Source organism: Littorina saxatilis, linkage group LG5 (assembly GCF_037325665.1).
Source record: "Littorina saxatilis isolate snail1 linkage group LG5, US_GU_Lsax_2.0, whole genome shotgun sequence".
NCBI classification, from domain to species: Eukaryota; Metazoa; Mollusca; class Gastropoda; order Littorinimorpha; family Littorinidae; genus Littorina; species Littorina saxatilis.
In genome coordinates, this window is record NC_090249.1 from 43,281,705 (window position 1) to 43,286,734 (window position 5,030).

The 5,030-nt window shown below is 37.9% G+C and overlaps 1 long non-coding RNA gene across 1 annotated transcript; it reads right to left on the reverse strand.

The window, feature by feature from the left end:
* Positions 1-455: 455 nt before the first annotated feature.
* LOC138967203 (uncharacterized) lies at positions 456-4,661 on the reverse strand. The gene is made up of 2 exons (XR_011455871.1): positions 4,245-4,661; positions 456-3,146 (listed from the first exon to the last, which is right to left on the reverse strand). It is a non-coding gene; the product is annotated as an uncharacterized lncRNA (long non-coding RNA).
* Positions 4,662-5,030: the final 369 nt, after the last annotated feature.

The following is a 5,030-nucleotide window of genomic DNA, read 5'->3' on the forward strand; positions in this document are numbered from 1 at the left end:
TTTTTTTACTGCCGGGGTCCAAGGGCCGCCTAGGCCTTGGCGGATTGCAGGGGCAGCACGCAGCCAAAAACGAATTTTAGCATTTAAGGTGAGGATTAAGAAGCCTCGCCTGGCTTTAAAACGGAAAAAATAACAAGGTTGGTTCAGGTACTCAAACCATAACATCTTGTTAATTGAAGGGATTTATGCACGTTTTTAACACCTCACATGATTACAATTATATAGATTTTTTTTTTGTACGTCCCACATGCATTATGTTTCATTTGATTCACTCTGAATCACTTCTCTGTCTTAGTAGGAAAGCCGCATGAAATTATATATGTCATTATATTGAGACAAGAAAAGACAATTCATACATCATGATGCTTGAGGAGCAATGCACACACACACTCACACCCTAGGTCAAATGCTTGTCTTTGACCCCACAGTCTCACAGGAACACCAACACAAAGAAATCAGTGATGCAAATCAAAACTTTAATTCTCCCACAAAAAAAACACATAAAATGTATGAGCACCAATGAACACACACACACCATTTCATTTAGTTTTATACACACAAAATGGAAAGGCAAACATCATTAGGCAAGTTTGTTGTTCACAAATACAGAGATACAAAAATTAGAAGATGGAATTCGGCAGAAGAAATGTTCAAGGGTAAAAAAATATTTTACGGTGCACAAAGCTTTCATACCCACAATAATGACATTATTCAGGATACAGCCTCAGTTGCCTTATTGATTAAAACAAAGTACGTTACTGCTTAGTTTGTGCTGTTTGCATGAAAATGGATCGATGGCAAAGAAATCACAAAAGACTGCAAAACGTAACTTATAACACCACAATTATCACACAGCAGAGGCAAACCTTGGTAACTGGGGTCAAACGGTAATGCAAATCTCAAAAGTTACAGAAGATACTTGTTTGAACTTGACAGTCAAACACACAAAAAACTATACTTCAAGAAAATTACAAGAAAAAAAATTAGTGACATCATTATGATCACAAAGCAGAAGCAACTAGAAAATTGGGGTCAAACTGTTCAGCACTATAATGTCACAGAAGACACACTTTGAAATTGGCACACTGACCCAACAAATAGACAGCACTAATAAATTAATCACATCACAATGATCTCACAGCAGAAGCACTACTTGTAAACTGCAATCAAACTGTACAGCACATCTAAATGCCACAGTAGAACATGTCTGTTTAACACACACACACACAATTAAGAGATAGCACATAACAAATGAATCACATCTTAATGATCAGCAGAAGCACTACTTGTGAACTGGGGTCTAACTGTACAGCACTACTTAAAACTCACATTCACAGGAGAACACCTAGAGCTGTAAAAACTTGGCACACCCACACACAAAAATAAACAGACGGCACAAAAAAACCTTAAAAATTACAAAACACATCCGTTTAAACTTTGCACAAGAAACCATAAGACAGACAGCAAAAATAAATGAATCACATCTTGATGCTCAGCAGAAGCACTACTTGTGAACTGGGGTCAAACTGTACAGCACTACTTAAAACTCACATTCACAGGAGAACACCTCTGTAAAAACTTGGCACACCCACACACAAAAATAAACAGACGGCACAAATAAATTAATCACATCAAAATAATCACACAGCAAAAGCACTACTTGAAAACTGACATCAAACTGTACAGCACAATTTAAAAATCATAAAATGCCTCTGTTTAAACTTTGCACAAGAATCCATAAGACAGACAGCAAAAATACATTAATCACATCTTGATGCTCAGCAGAAGCACTACTTGTAAACTGGCGTCAAACTGTACAGCACGACGAAAAAAATTACAAAACACATCCGTTTAAACTTTGCACAAGAAACCCAGTGCCACTATGAAACAACAACAACATGATTTTTGAAAACACATACACACATACGTTCTGGACACCCCCTGAATATGTTGATTTAAACATATGGAAAATGTAACAAAGTTGTGCAATGCAATAATGACACAACGCAGTGACCCCAAAATGTGACAGGGGTATCTCAAACTAGATTCATGTTGGCTATCAACTACAACTACCCTTGAAGTTTTCATAGTTACAAAGCTTAAGATTCAATAACATCTGAGATAACTTCAACGTTAAGTTTTATGAAACAAACATGACTGGCCCCCTGTGACCCCAAAACTTGACAAGGGTCAATCAAACTTAGGTCAAGTCTGGAGATTATCAAACACTAGAAGTATACAAGGTTTCAAACCTGTAGCTTCAAAAACATCTGATATAGCTTCAACGCACAAGTTTTAATCCAATGAAACGAACATGACCCCGCTGTGATGCCAAAATTTGAAGAGGGTCAACCAAACTGAGGTCACTTTGTAAGATCTTTCTTTATTTGGTGTTTTATGTCGTTGTCAACCACGAAGGTTATATCGCGACGGGGGAAGGGGGGAGATGGGATAGAGCCACTTGTCAATTGTTTCTTGTTCACAAAAGCACAAATCAAACATTTGCTCCAGGGGCTTGCAACGTAGTACAATATATTACCTTACTGGGAGAATGCAAGTTTCCAGTACAAAGGACTTAATAAGATCATCGAACCCTAAATTTTTCAGAGGTCTAGCTTGAAAAACAACCAAGCTAACCTCAAATGTTAAGTTTTTTGGCCGGATATATGGATTGACACATGTATGAATTCTTAGACTCGCCAATTACTCAGGTGAGTCAATAAGAGACGATTTGGAAAGAACAACAACATGATTTTTGAAAACACATACACACATACGTTCTGGACACCCCCTGAATATGTGCAGAGAAAAGTCTGTGAGTGAACATCATACAGCACTAATGAACAAATTGAGAAGGAAAAAACCCCATGCAGGTGGAAGGTAGAAGACATAAATCAACACTTCCTCATCAGTCCTTGCACACAACACACACAAAATGTACATCTTCTGCCGAGACCTCAGCTCTCGTCATCTCCACCCCAGCACAGTCAAAGTGGCACCAGGAGTGACATTTCAGTGCCGCACATGTTTTTTTCTCGAGGACGTCCATGTTGCAGAAGCCTCTGATGACTGTATTTTCTGAACATCTGGCAGTGACATTGTCGCATCACAGCCACTGGAATGTTTGCCAGCAGCGACTCAGCATTCTGCACACAAGTAAGCAACAATCATAGCAAAACAACTCATTGAGGTCTGGATATATTAAAAAAAAAACAAAAAAAACAACAACAACAACAACAACAGCAACAACAACAACAACAACAACAACAACAACAACAACAACAACAACAGATCAAGTGGACACTTACATAATTAACTGAGAAATACTGAGAATTCAGAGCGCAAAATGATATTTCTTTATCATACTTATATGCTGTTGTAACTATAGTGCTTTCTACTGGAATTAAGAGAGGGTACAAGTTCTACAACTGACAGATGACACTTGTTAAGTGTTACGATTAATCTGCATGAACAGTACAAAATGAATTAATTAAGTCTAAGCAAGACCAATGTTGTAGGAATCAAAGGAACAAGGAAGTTTGGGGGCAAATATTGAAACTAGTTATATAAATTTATTAATGAACCTAATTAGCTTTTGTCTGAAGTAACTGAATGAATTTTAAGCCATGAGTTGTCATTGTTCAGATTTTTAAGCAAGATTAGTGTTAAGTTACAATGATAGCTGAGCACTTAATTTGTCTTAAAGTTAAAAAATATTCAAGTAAATTGTAACTATGTCACGGTGTAACTGTAAAGTTATGAACAACAAAAGGTAATAACTTATTTTTCGGCCTGTGTTTAAGGTTTTAACTTGATTTCTGACTGGTTGTTGACATGGAAACCAAAATGTTTGACATGGATATGTTTTTGTTGCATGTCTGTGTTATTATAACTAGAGTATTACAGAAAAAAAGTACAGAGAATGATACGAATCATTTAAACTTTAAAGGACTGAAAATGCATGACTCTAATGGCAGGCACACAGCTCGTATTACATGGACGATTGTTTAGGAAACCTGTTACACATTGAATTATCATTGATCACACATGGTTGCATAGAACTTTGAAACTGAGTTTTATTCACTGGATGGACCATAGAACATGTCATCTGATACTTTCAGTCTCAATGTCAACAGAAATTAGATAACCGTAACTCATTAACTGTACAAACATAAACATGCGAAAAAATAAATAAAACAACATAGCGAAATACTTTCAGTCACGTTTCATAACTACGAACTTACCTCTTGTTTGCTGGGTATGCAGAGAACGTCGTTTAAGTCCAATCCTGGAAAGTTCACGAGCTGAAACTTCTTTTCACGCACCCACCACTTGAACTTCGAAGACTTCCCATCTTCAATGTGGTCCGTACGTTTTGTTTTTAGAAACAGCACAATATTGTCATATTTCTTCTGCGTGAGCACGGTTGTATTTTCTGCGTAAGTTCCACGACAAAACTGTCCACCTCTTCCCTGTGGTCACCCATTATGGTCAAGGGCGAGAGGCAGACTGGCGATCAGACTGGCATCGCCAGTCGAAAGGAGGGCCATTTCTAGAATGAGTCGGTGCGTTTCCGGAAATGACGCGCTTTGTTGGAAATCTACTGAGGCGTGACGAAGTCCCGCGAGATTCCAACTCTGCCCCGGATTCTTACTATGCGCCCAACATATATAAGTTGAGTATGACTTTTCTTTGAATAATGCCTTTTGCTCTTTGATAAACAAAGGGAAGGAAGCACTGCCAATGCATACAACATTTCATGATTTGTTTAATTAAATTCACACACCACACAAGAGAGGTAGCTTTCTCAGAAGGAGAGAAGGTCATTTTTTTCAACCAAACCAACAAAGCAAAGACCAAAACAGAGATCAATGAACTGAATTTATAAACAAACAGAATACGAAAACAAACTTATGACTGTGATTAATGGCTTTACACTACATGGGTGGGAGCCTTAAATTTGCCTGCGACTGAACTTTTTTTTGACTGCCGGGGTCCAAGGGCCGCCTAGGCCTTGGCGGATTGCAGGG